Raw genomic sequence first — 14,767 nt, 5'->3', positions numbered from 1 at the left:
TGTGTCTTCAGAGATAAGAATGTTCCTACCTCAGGGTATAGGTATAGACCCTCTCGTCAGACATGAGGGTCTTATGATCTACTACAGAGGAAGGCCGGAGAATTGTTTTATGACCTACCTCACAGGAGAAGGGCGAGGGGAAGGTGAGAGAGACCTTCCTACTTCTGCTGTTTTCTCAAATGCCAAGGTGTCTTTCTGGGGTCCTGAACCCCATCACCCTATACCCCAACTGTGCTATCAAAATATTACCTCCTACCACTTATATTTCTCTGAAAAAATTTCTTCTAAACACATTTTCTTTATTGCATTTATTGTGATGCTATTGTACACCGATGATATTTTAGTACTCTCTATAGCTGTGTGTACTGGGAAAGGACGTGGCTGTCTTATTTCTACTGTGTTTTGACCTTTAGAGAACTTTCAGGTGCTGAAAACATCATTGCAAAATGTATCCCAAATATTGGAAGCAAAACAAACTATGTCATAAGTAATTGCATGTTTTTAGTTTATGCCAACTTGGTGAGTATCTATTCTGGGAAGAACATGTGAGTTCAATGAACATCTGAATAAGCTATCTGATGATAAAGAGTGATGGAAGGGAAAACTAATTTAACTCTGATAATTGCCAATTTATTATCTCCCTTAACAAGGTGTATACCACACTTGATATATCTTCCTCTCCTCTCTTCAGTTTTATTACATACCATGAGAGAGAAGTTTCTGAACATGAGCTATTAACAATGCCAATGTTACATTTAAATAATAAACTATTCTGAAAAATTTTTAACGTGCACACATACTGAATATGTTTGTTTTAATTGGTGTACTGCAGTATTTGTAGTATGATACAAGGATGAAAACAGTTCAGATTAATGACTCTCTCCTCTCCCATTTTGACAGCCCCCTGTTCAAAGCACCAGTATTACCCACTTAGAAAGTGGATTGATGCCAATGCTCAGAGCACTACTTCTTCCTTTAGCATACCAGATGGTACTAAAAATTCAAAATATTTCCTACAACAGCTGTATCTTTGACAACAAAATTAATACCAGCCAAAATACCACTGCTATGTGAAGGGCATAATGATCAGGCTCTTCAGTCTAACACAACTAGCCACATTCTAGACTATCATAAGAAGCAAACAAGAATAACAAAAACAAAACAAAATAAAAATCATGATCTGATCAACTCTCGCTAGATGTCAATCAGATGTTCTGTCTGGCATCAAAAACCAGAAGCATAATTCCCAGTACATTTATCATGGAACAGCTGCTCCTCTCAGAAAGTGAATTACACCTTCCCCTGCAGCAACCATTAATCCATTAACACATTCTCACCACTAAGCTTAACCCAAAGAACATCATATTTTTATGTTAAACTCTGTTTTTATTTGTTTGAGGAAATAAATCTTTTAAGGAGGATTTGACTAGAAGTTAATCTTGAAAATTCTTTGGGTTGAAATAATGTATTTTTTCTTATAAGATTTAAAAGATTTTATGAAAAAGATGAGGACTCTAAGCCTGGTTTAAAACAGAGTTTGAAATATCCAACTGAAGTCCAACAGTTGGATGGAACTTGTGTGTCTGATTCGTACATATCCACAAACATATTAAATGGGTTATGAGTTTGAAAGACAGAGAATCGAGAGAGGTAGAGATGATGATGGGTGTTAGTCTAAGTGCAAAGGTAATTAACTTAAAATGTTAATGAACACCTTGCAAGAAGATGGAATAATAGTAACAAGGACATAATTATTTTCCTTTAGTGAGTAAAATAACACACTAAGCAGGTATCTCATGTTGTTGCAAGAAAATAAATTGCAAAATTCTAAGCTTTAAAAGTAACTAGTTAGGTGGATACTGTTACCTTTTTAAGAAACATTTAGCTTCAGCAAAAGACTAATTGTTCAGTTACTTTAAATAGTGACTTGAACTTATGAGTTTTAAATGTGTACATCTCATAATAAGAAAGCATATTGTTATGGTGCAATAGATTATTTTTAAACTATCTGCTATCTAACTGAATCTAAAGAGAGAAGTTTGCTGAGGGAATAACAAGGTATATATTAGAAAAATGCCTTCATTTGCATTTTTGTCATTAAGAATCAAAGAAATCAGACTTTCTCAGTTACACTTTTAATGATAATCAGTTGGTCAACTAAAACCTGTATTTAAAACCAGTACTAGCTAAAGCTGGTTACAAAGACAGAAATTTCTTGGTAAAATGTACAGGAAGAAATCCAAAGAAAGAAAGATAAGGAATGATCCACCCCCTCCCAACTTTGTCCCCTGAAGATCTAGGAGACACTCTCTTTTCAAGGTTTTGGGAAATTCACTGGTGAGGGAAACATCATTATTTTTGAAAAGCACTTTAGTGTATTTTCAGAGATGCTGTTGGTAGATGCTGCATTTGAAACGGGCTCCCTGATTTGAATGAAGGGGGCAGGATCTCTGGATGGCAGAGGCTTGGAGGTACCTAAAGATAAGAGCAGAGGGTGCTTTCTCCTAGAGAAAACAGCAGAGCTGGTGTGGTAAATCAGAAGGATTTAAACTGCAGGGATATTGGGCATGATGAATAGATTACAGGGTCCACAGAACTGAAATAGATGGATAGGCCACTGTAGCAGTTTCCTATGGTCGTTACAACAAATTACACACTTAATGGCAAAAACAACATTCATCATTTCATAGCTCTGTAGTTCAAAGTCCAAAATGAGTCTCATTGGATTAAACCTAGGTGTCAATAGATAGTATTCCTTTCTGGAGACTCTAGGGGAGAATCCATTTCTTCGCCCTTCCCAGCTTCAAGAGGATAATTATATTTTTTGGTTCATGGCCTCTTCCACCATCTTCAAAGCCAGCAACAGTAGGTTGGCTAATTGTTACCATATCACATCACATCATTCTGACCTCCTCTTCTGCCTACGTCTTCTATGTGTAAGGGCCCTTCTGGCTATATCCAGGACCTACTTGGATATATTCCAGGATAATCTTCCTATTTTAAGTTCAGATGATTGGCAACCTTAATTCCATTTGTAACCTTAATTCTCCTTTATCATGTAACCTAACATATTCAAAGTCCCAGGGGTTAAGATTATGGGATTCATTATTCTGCCTACCACAACCACTAAAGTTTTATTTGATTTATAAAACCAAAATATTTCTAGTTCAGGTAAAGAGAGGTCTATCCTGGGCCAGCATAATAAAGAATGTTGGACAGAGCCAATTTTTATACCTGAGTTAGTTCAAATACATAAATTTCTTAAATAAAAGGGCAAGAGAGTTGCCACCAAAGTAGGATTTGTGATGGTCAGGAAGTTAAATAGAGCTTTGAACTGAGTCCAATAGATAGCGCATAGTCCATCACGCCCAGTGTGACTCTGAAACAATACTATGGTTATTCACTCAACTCTTGAAGGTATGTTTGGGGATAGATATCTCTAGCATTTGTAACCCCATTTGGCTGTGTATGTAGTAAGAGATTTTATGAAAGGAAGAGCCAAGTGGAAGTCCTTGGAACTCCTCTGCCTAATCAAAAGAGTAAATTAAAACCAATATTGCACCCCTGATGGAATCATCAGGTGTAAAGTCACCATCATTGACTGAAAAGATACAAGGGTGTCGATCTCTATAATATCCTCTTTTAACTCTCCAGTTTGCATGGTACAAAAGACAAATTTAACTAGGAGAGTGACAATGGGTTATCAAAAGATTAATCGGGTCATGATTTTGGAGCAAATGGCTCCGAAAATAACTCCAGCAAATGGCATACAGCTGAGACAGTCAATGCTTTTTTTTTTGCCTTTTTTTCCCCCCCATAAATAGCATGCTTTTATCTGGCAGAGACAGAAGTGCGCCTTTATCATCCTGCTCAAGGTTATATCAGCTCTGTGGCATAATTTACTCTTCAGGATCCTTCTCTACTATCCTACAAGGTATCATCATCAGCTACCTATGGTGATAGGATTTTGAGAAAAGAATTTTAAAATCCTTAATAGGATACACTTACACACACAAGCACAGAGACATATATGATATATGCACACACTTCAGAAAGTAAGATAAAAATATAAATAATTCACCCCAGTGAAGTTTCTTGGGGTCTAGATCAGGGCCAGATGGTACATATTTTAGGCTTTGAGAGTGAAAAGGCAAAATCAAAGATATGATGTAGGTACCCATGACTTACAGTGAGCCCCTCACGCAGTGTTCACAGGGTGTTAAAAAATACATAGCAGGCTAGATTTCACCTGCAGGCTGTAGTTTGCTAAGCCCTAGTCTATATGCCTGGAGTATACAAGGACATCCCCTTCCAAACTAGGAAGTTGCTGCTTTGCCTTAAGTTACTAAGAAAGAAATAGTAACTTTTGCATTTTGGAGTCAAGGTTTATGACATTGAGGTGTAAATATAACGCTTTGATCTTTGTGCTGAAAGGCTGCCAGTTTTGACTGGGTCCATAGAAAGAGAAAGTTCTGCAGTTGGTTCAGGCTGCAATGAATGCAGTTCTGCAACTCACCTGACACTATGATTTCAATAGTTCTCAAAACCATTGTTTTTAGCAGATTATAAAACCACGTGAAGCATGTGGCATGAACCAGTAGAAGAATGACAGTGGAGGGCCCTAGGATGTCACAGCACAGCTTTATATTTTTTGGCAACTATTTACTTCTGAAAAACTTTGACCTGGCAAACATTGAAAACCAAGTGACTATGCAACCCAAGCACCTAATATGAAATAGGTGCTAGATGCTCTCTGATCTACACAGACAGAAATTCAGACATTCCAAGCCGTCATCAGCAAGTGGAAATGAAAAAAAATGGGACTAGATTTAACTGATTCTATAGAAACAAATCAGTTGCATGAACCAGTTGCTTATCCTTTTTGCTTTCCTGTATCTGCTATTTTGTCCACCCTTATTCAAACAGTATGGCTTCATGGGGTCTTTTCCATGTCAAGATGACAGATAAAATTAATTACAGAAAATTAATGTTACTTTTTTGACAAGTGTATTTTTATGATATTCTGGCACCAGCTGGAAACAGTCTGTACATGTATTAGAGCCCCATTAAATTGTGACCATAGTAGATACTGATGAAAATCTCTTTGGCCAGCATCAGAACAAGTCAAGTGAAAGATCTCATTTTTCTCTTAGAGTAGGAGAGATGATGGTACAAATCAAGGACATATAAAAATATTAATGACTAATGAATTTGGGGGAAGAGATATGGAGATAAAACTCCCAGAATGGTGTTAGGATGTTTCACATGGGAATGCCCACCAAAAAGCCCACACATGTTAACAAGCTCTGTAGATGTCCTTGATTCTCATTTCTTTGCCAATGTGTGCTGGATGGGTCCAAGCCAGAGTGGCAGCTGAGTGGCAGAACTGCATGCATTGTGGTCTGGACTAACTGGAGCTCCTTCTCTTGCTCTTAACCCAATCAAAAGAAATAGGCTTTTATGTCAAAGGCAAAGAGCTATATTTAGACATCCATATGATATACATTGCCTCCAAAATGCAAAGTATCTCATCTATTATTTTGTCGCTTGGTGGCAAAGGGCCCTGGTGAAAAGGGTCATATTCTCAAGGATAAATGGTTTGCTTGATCCCAAAAAACAGACTTACTTTCACAAAGGTTGACTCCGCTACTGCCATCACTGAGTTCTCAATTTGCAAGTAGCAGCAAACTACCCCGAGTTCCCATCATCTCAGGACGACTAGTTAGTTACCTGATGGTTGATCAGTTATAATGAAATGCTTTCATCATGGATGAAAAGTACCTATTCGAATTTGTTCTCATTGGAAGATATTTATTCTAAATATGAGTTTGCTTTTGCAGTTGACCATACTTCTGGCATCATCATCAGCAAACTAATGATGCTTTATATGCCATCATCATGTCTCATACCACATGTCTTCTCCTCCTCACTATACCATTAAAGATTCAAGGCCTAGAGCTAATGCCCATAAATTCACTGTTCTTGTGAAGACTTCATTTCCCATACGTAGCTGGCCTGAACAAACGGTTGAGTGCTTTTTAAAAGACTCATTTCTCCCACCATCTGGAAACTATGCCTTGTGAGGTTGGGATGCTGTCCTTCAGAAAACGGTAAATGTTCTGAACCAGTGACCAGTATAATAGTACTATTTCTTCTGCAGACATAATGTAGGAATCTGAGCATAAAGGGTAGAGACACAGAGTTTCTCACTATTATACCAAGCAACCCACTCACAAGATGTTTTTGTTTTCTAACCCAAGATTGTTGGCTCTGTTATTTTATATTTCACCAAGTGACACAATAATGGTTCTAGGGAATTGGAAGAGAAAACTGCCAACTTATCATTTGGGGATTTTTTCACACCATTAAATGAATAGGCAAAAACAGATTTATGATGTTATCTGAGGTCATTGATCCTTACTATCAAGAAGAGATGAGATTGCTGCTATTCAGTGAGGGCTGGGAGGACTGTGGGTGGAAATGTAGGTCATCGCTGGGATACTTCCTTTTACTGCCACGTCTGGTACTAAAAGTTGAAGAATACTACAGGAGGGTTAGATCTCCAACCAGCTGAAATGTATGACAAGGTTAAAGGAACATGAGATATAAAGTAGAAAAGAGAAGTCAAATATGCAGCTAAGACCCATCACAAATTGTGAAAATGATGATTGTAGCCACTTCTTATGTGTTTGTATATATGTGTGTGTATATATATGTATATGTGCATAATACATATGTAGATATATGTAGTTGTATCTATATGATCATGTGCTCATATGTTTATATACAGAAGTTTATACACAACATATTATTGTATCTAGTGTGTGTGTATAGTGTGTGTTCATATGCATATATCTTCATAATTTTTTTTTTGATTTTTTTTTGTTTGTTTGTTTTTCAGCTCATTATGGGGGTACAAAAGTTCAGGCTATATACATTGCCCATGCCTCCCCATCCCCCCGAGTCTGAGCTTCAGTTGTGTCCATTCCCTAGACAGTGCACATCACACTCATCATGTAGGTGTGCACCCATCCCCTCCCCCCACCCCATCCCCCCCAGTCAGAACTTCAAGCGTGACCATTCCCCAGGCAGTGCGCATGGCACTTTCTCTATACCATTATTATATATAGATATGTAGGGTATGTGTTAGGATGGCTATTAACTTTATAATTTTTTCCATAGCTGGTACAATATTGAATCAGTATCTTAATTGAGCATGAAGAGGAACAGATATCACCCCCCAAATTCTGAACATGAAATCAAATGCATCCCCTGATGAGGAATTGAGGTGCTCCATTTGTTAAGAGGGTGAGAATGTTTGGGTTTGAGCAATGGTTGCATCTTGATCCATAGGAGTAATTTCAAAATTTTGAAGTATGAGGAAAAGGATGACCTTAATATTGTGCTAGGATGGCCTGAAGTGGATATTTGTTGGCTTATTATGGAGAGCGGAGTTAATTGTCTGCTACTATTGAGTCTAAAAGAGCTACATACTCACTTTCTTGGGCCCTTGTGCAGAGACAATGAATTCCTTTGGTAGAAGTGGTGGTGAAAGCAGCATTCAGTTTCTAGAGGTGAGGTGACAGGAGTGTCCAGAGCTACCAGGGTCGTGTCCAAGGACCAGCCTCAGCTGCACCACAGGTGCAGGTGGGGCACCCAGGGCTCAAAGCCACAACTCTGTTACCCTCTGGCCTGGTTGTGTGGCCTGATTTGGCTGAGGCTTTAACTACCCAGCTTCCCTTTGACTGGGAGCCTTGTTTTCCAGCCCTCCACATGATTCTGGATATATTTCAAATCTTTTCAACAAATTGTTTTTATTTGCTTAAATAGGCCTGAATCAATTTCTGATAGTTGCCTTAGGACCCTGTTGGGCATAATAACTCTTTATTCAAAAGTTTTTTTCCCCCAAGTGTTATTGTCAAAAGAATGAAATCACAAGAGAGTGTATTTGGGTTGTTTTCCAGTTTTCTAGCAGAGATTTTTATTTTCTGCCCCATCTTACTGATATACTTAATATAACATTTTTATTCAAGCTCTGTTTTCCTTCGCACTAAAAATTCTTCAAAGAGGGAGGGATTTATATCGTTCAAATTAGCTTCTCTGTGTCATAAACAAGAACTGTAAATTTTGAAGTCAAACAATCTATCTAGTATATCTGACAAAACATAAATCCACTCAAAGGAGTAGCAGTTATTAAATTATATCTGGCAAATATTGTATCTCTAATCTTTTTTTTCTGGTTTCCAGAAGTCTTGGATTCTTCATTCAAAGAGGAAGAAAAATGAATAAGAATAAATTAATTCTACAATTTGACAATATAAAAAGCACATTGTTTCAGTAGGTGGCCTGAGATTACACAAAACAAGCTACTCATTTCTGAAATTTCCTGGCAGGTTTTCTTTGACTACTGCTTAGAAATAAACAGTAGCTCTTCCTGTCATCTGCTCTAATGTTCTTGTTTCTAGGGTCACTTTGTTGTTTTAACTGAGGCCCTCACTAATCTGTTGTCATTGCAAAGGAGGAAGTTGTCAACATAAACCCATCTTTGATATTAATGACTATCGACTTTGTGAGGACCTCCAAGTTGATAGCATACCAGTTTTGAGATCCAGGCCATTGTCGTCATTCCAAACCTAATTGCTTGGTTTAAATCATTTTCCATGAACATGTAGGACTCCCCCTCTCAAATTTTATGAGTTTGTACCAGTGACATGAGAACAGATTGAGCACTTTTCAGCTGGAGGATAAAGTGCCCACGAGAATAACACTTGCACACCTGCTCTCCATTCATCCAGACAACGGGCACTCTTTACAGGCTCTTTGGGGATTCAAGACAGAGTCCCAAAGGCTAAGGTAGAGATGAAGACATTATTGTTTTTCACTGTGAATGGTATGTGATCGTGGAGGTTCAGGAGAAAGATGAAACTGACACACACACAAACACACACACACGCACATCCTCTTAAACTAGCTCAACAATGAATGAATGCTCTCTATATAATAATTTGTAGTCTTACTCATTTAATAAATTACGACTCTCTTAACAAAAGCAAAAAGCAAAGTTCTGTTGGTCCCATAAGAATGTGACTTCTAAGTGAGAAGATGAAGTCCATATGTGGCACCACTGGAACATTTTCGTTTTGCTTTAACAAATAGAGAAATGAGGAACATTTTCATAGCATCTACTTTGTTTTTCACGTATTTTATTTTACCTTCTTTTTTCCTGTGTTTAGTCAGGTTGCTAATCAGTTGCCTTGACTCCTTTAGTATATCAAGCAGATAGGTAAGGGATTCCTCAGTATTTTGACCAACATGTCAGAAGACAGAGTCCCGAAATAAAATGTTGGTGCCACTGTGCAGTTTCTCATTCATCGATTCTTCTGTAATGGCATATGAATATCTTTACTGTGAAATAAAAGCTCTGTGGGATTTTGGTTTTCTGTCCCTGAGATACATATATAATTAAATAAGGACTGGAAATAGATATTTTACAGATGATATTTTAATAGACCAGATGAATTTGATATTTCTAGGTTTTAATTGACTTTAAACTTTAACTTTAAACACAACAGAGAGAAATTTACATCATCCTTTCAATTAGATAGGTGATGTTGCCAATACTGGGAATAAGTGGGCAGCTAAGTACAGCTTTTTGTGGGATATTTTTACATTAAATTCTGACAACAACCTTAGGAAGGTGATATTATTGGCTACACCAGAAACAGACTTGTAAGAGGTTAAATAATTTATTCAAAGTCACAGAGCTAGAGGTGGCAGGGTCAATATTAAAACTTACATGTATTTAACTTAAAACATATGCTGTTTCTACCCAATCATTTTATCATATTGTTTCCCTAACAATACTTTTATTCCACATTTAATGGACTTATTATTAAATCAAAAGAAACAAGGACAGTTAATGGTAAGCATAAAAAAGTAAGAGGAGATTGGTATGTATCTAATGGTAAGGACATTCACATCTGTTGTGACAGATTGCTGCCTGTCCGATTTAAATGTCACCAAAAAAAAAAAAAAAAAAAAAAACCCTATAAGGTAAATACCCATTACTTTGTTTTATAAATGGGAAAACTGAGGCTGAAACTGAGAGTTTAAGTTACCTGAGCATGATTATGTAGCTAATAAGTAGGACTCTTGAAATTGTGCATTTGAACTAGAAAGACGGGGCTCTTCCAACTAAATGGTACTGTTTTCATTAATTTTTCAAAAGCAGATGGAAGAATAATTTCTTACAGAACTGATACAGAATCAGTGAGTAGAGGACTGAAAGTAACTATCTTACAAAGATGTCTTCAAGATGTTAAAGAAAACAAATAGATCTTAAGAAAGCTCTTGGCTATGTGATGGATGTTTTTGTACATGTGTCTAGAATTGTTTTGTTCCAATGTGATAAGTGGTATAAGAATGCTAAAGTTAAGCATTTTAAGACCAAAATAGAGAAATAAAAATACACTAGTGCAGACACACAATTTGCAACAATGACAATTAAAATGTATAATTTTTAATTTAGTATTTTTATAACTTATTGAGGACCTTCTACTTTCATGTTATTGAAATTAATCCTTGCAACCATCTAAGGTGGTTGTTATTATCAACGTTTATAGATACATTGGAAAGAGAAAAGCGTGAATTTGAATGTTCCATCTACTAGGTCATTGGCTTTGTGGCCTAGGGAAATAGAGACTACTTCTTTGAAGCTCACCAGAAAAAGGATTATAAAAATGCGTTCGAATTTTCAAAATGTTAGTTCATTAATATGTATCAAAATGTAACAGATGAATATCCATTTATACAGCAATCTGACTCTAAAAAATTTCTCTAAGAAGTTAAGCTTACAAAGGCCAAAAAATGCATATCAGTGTGAAAGTGTATTAATCCAAAGGACATAATCATTACAATTTTGAAATTAATCTCCTATCTTTAAAGGATGGGAACTTTCTGACAGAGAATACCGTAATAACCTATTCAAGTTGGTGGCGAAGTGGGGGAGTGGCAAGGTTACTATGAGAGAACCATCTGTCCCACATTAGGAATCAACCAGTAATTTGGGGATGAGAGATACAGCATGGAAGACTTGAAGGAGGAGCATGATGGGAAGCTTAAAGCTGAGTTTAAGAAATGACCCAGACATTTTTAGCAACATGGATGCATAGTATTAAAAATGGACTTGTTTGCTTTGCTATGATGCAATTCCCATCATATCCTTAAATCTTCAGTGTTTCACACAAATGTCTTCCACCTCTGGGTGATTTTTGGAGGATATTCAGGAGGACTTGAGTTCTGATTCTGCACAGAAGAGGGACAATGTAAGCAGAGTGACAAAATGGTCATTAAAAACCAAGTCTCAGGCCAGGCGCGGTGGCTCACGCCTGTAATCCTAGCACTCTGGGAGGCCGAGGTGGGCGGATTGTTTGAGCTCAGGAGTTCGAGACCAGCCTGAGCAAGAGCGAGACCCCATCTCTACTAAAAATAGAAAGAAATTATATGGACAGCTAAAAATATATATAGAAAAAATTAGCTGGGCATGGTGGTGCATGCCTGTAGTCCCAGCTACTCGGGAGGCTGAGACAGGAGGATCCCTTGAGCTCAGGAGTTTGAGGTTGCTGTGAGCTAAGCTGACGCCACAGCACTCACTCTAGCCTGGGCAACAAAGTGAGACTCTGTCTCAAAAAAAAAAAAAAAAAAAAACCAAGTCTCTGGAAACTGGAATTCAACCCACCAGTAAAGATGAAAATAAGTACTCTCTATCAATACACAGACATCTTGGAGAGGCACTGAATTTCCCACAATTTGTGGAATAGGAATTCAATCAATTATGACTAGATCTTAAGATGAAAATAGACCCTTGTTGGCCTTTGCATTATAGATTATACACAAAGACAATTAACATATGTATTTTTTAAAAAAATCACAAAAATTTCAAATTTCAACTCCGCTGGGACTGGCAAAGTCATATATGGTACATATTAATATATTCAATTCAATGATATATGTTTGCTGACATGGTTTGATACATTTTTGAGTTAAAAAACATGTTAGAGAACTTCATTTATAGTTTGATACCGAGTAAAAGTAATTCTATAGATTTATCTATATGTGATTATATGCATGAATAGATGTCTAAAATGTGGATCCTCAATATTTTAAGTATTTATCCAGAGTAGGAAATGTAAGATAATCAATAAAGACTATTCTAATGTATACTCTTTTGCATTTTAAAAAATATTACAACCAGCATACATTATATTTACAAATTAAGTATAATAATTTTCCAAATTAAAAAAAGTAAAACCAAAAAGAATTTATTTCATGTGCTTGGTTATGGAAGTATATGTTAAAGACCTATAAAACCCCAGTACAGCACTTACTTCAGTTTAGGTGCTCAGGTAATGTGAATTTGCCTTTTCTCTCTTCTCTTCTCTCAGCCTCAGTTTTCTTTTCTGTAAAATGAAAGAAATCAATAATTATCACCTGGAAAGTTATCAGCAATTTCTGAGGAAATTAAAGATGAAACCAAACAAAACATTAAAAATAACAACAAAATAAAAGTAGTTTCCTGGAGCTGCATGACTGGAGAGTCTGATTTTGGTGATTATTTAGATGGGGAGAATGTTGACCCTGATTATTTCTAATATCCCATGCACCTCTAAGATTCTAGGATGTATTTATATTGCCATCCTATTTGGCATTTTCAATTATTGCTTCTACCTGGTTGAGCATTGTAAATTATAAGAATCCTTTGGAAAATAGTTTGCATATATTATTGGTTGTATAAATATTGTTGGTATATATAAGTTGGTTGTATATATAAACAACCAACTTACGTTTTTATTAACATATACATAAGTCTATGTATATATAAACAATCAACTTATATATCTCTAATTGGATTAGGGATATCCCTACTTGTATTAGATATAAACATATACAATATATGCTACTCAAACACCAACAGAAAAACGGTTATACGTTGAGGGAGAAAGGGACTAAACTGTCATAAAGCTCTATTTATAAGACTATTTTAGGAATCACCTATTAAACTTTTGATAAATTCTATGTTTCAACTTGATAAGTAGGTAGCCTTTAGCAGAGTTTAATATTCTTGAGAGCTTGTTTGGAGGCTCTAGCAGGGGAGTGCAGCTACTCGCATACCGTTGACGAAAGAACAGTTCTCCTCTGTTGGGAGAGATTGTCTTCTTCTACCGAGGTCACAGCATTGGGAGGGACACACGTGAAGCAGTGAGGGAGGAAGGGGACACCTGCCTAGCCAGCCAGATCAGCCGAATCAACACTGGTGATCAATGGGGTGACAGATGTCGCAGCCAGATCCCCTCACATGCCAGAGTTTAGTATTCTTAACTAAAAATAATAAACCTTGGAAAAACCATAGCATTATAATTTAGCAAAATTGTTTAATTAATATTTTTATTGACAAAATACAAATAGAACTGTGTATATTTATAACCTTTGATGCTTTATCAGTAATGTGTGTTCTAATGTTAGGAGTTAGGTATGGGCTACACCTATGAGCACTATGAGGAACTAGAGGCTATTTTTAAGATATTGGTGCCAATAAAGCAATTTTTAAAAATATTTAGATATTTGAAATAAGGAAGACTTTTATTGACTCTTTTATTTTTGTTGTTGTTGTTGGTATTGTTATCTAAGCAAATTCGTATTGCCAGGAACATAGTGGGTGTTCAGGCAATGAATATCAAATTGAGCTGTGATAGACACTTCCTGCCATTATTGCCGCCCTAGACAAAGGAGGTAAGCTATTATACAAAATCTACAACAAGCAGGTGCCTGATGCAAAGTTACAGTGAGTATTTGCAAAAGTGCCCAAATTATTGAATAATTCTACAAAGGAAATATGTGCTCATGTAAGAAATGCCACATTCTCCAGTTTGGGCAAATAGTCTGCTTTGATTAGTCAGTAAAGAAACAGTCTTAGCAAGATTATCTCTATAAACAACTGAAAATTCTGTGCAGCAATGACTTACTCATCTCAGTATTCAAATGGCACTCCTAGTGTTGTTTAGATGTGGTAAAGCACATCGCGAGAGGACTTCCCTGATTTCTCCCATCTTGCCTGGATTAGATGACTGTATAGTAGGATTCTTCATGCTAGCAAAATTCCAAGTATTAATTCATAGTAAGGTCTCAATATGTAAGGTAGATGGTGAGGACTCCGGCTCTCCTGGGGACAAAGGTGAGCACCCGGAGCAATTGCCTTAGCTGGGAGAGGAGGTAACGCCCTATCAATCTGCCAATCAGAACTAGCACTCCAACTGCAAAAGAATGCAGAGGTACAGTAGGATCTGAAAGGTCACCTGGAACAACCTAAGGCTAATTATCATGCCATTAGCTTAAATCCCCCAAATGGGCTTCCAGAGAGGCTCATGGGAGATCGGCATGCACAGTAAAACTCAGGTCATACAACCCCGAACTGTCCATCAAAGTGGTTTGATGGCGATGTCTGAACCACAAGGAGGGCCCAATCCAGACACTAGAAAACAAGACCCCAAACCATAACCAAGCCTTTTTTGTTATGACAGGGGGTCCATTTGTTGTCTGTGGCTCTTGCTTTGTGAACCTATCTTGTCCTTCTTCATAAACTTCTTTTTACACTTGCCTCATTTTTGGTGTATCTGGTCATTTTTCAGCCAAGAGCACACCAAGAACCAAGAACAGACTGTGACCCGACAGATATATACATAAGGAAGGAAAGGAGGCAGAAAGGAAGGGA

This window comes from Eulemur rufifrons, chromosome 16 (assembly GCF_041146395.1).
Source record: "Eulemur rufifrons isolate Redbay chromosome 16, OSU_ERuf_1, whole genome shotgun sequence".
In the NCBI taxonomy this organism is placed as follows: Eukaryota; Metazoa; Chordata; class Mammalia; order Primates; family Lemuridae; genus Eulemur; species Eulemur rufifrons.
Note: the sequence above shows the minus strand (reverse complement) of the source record.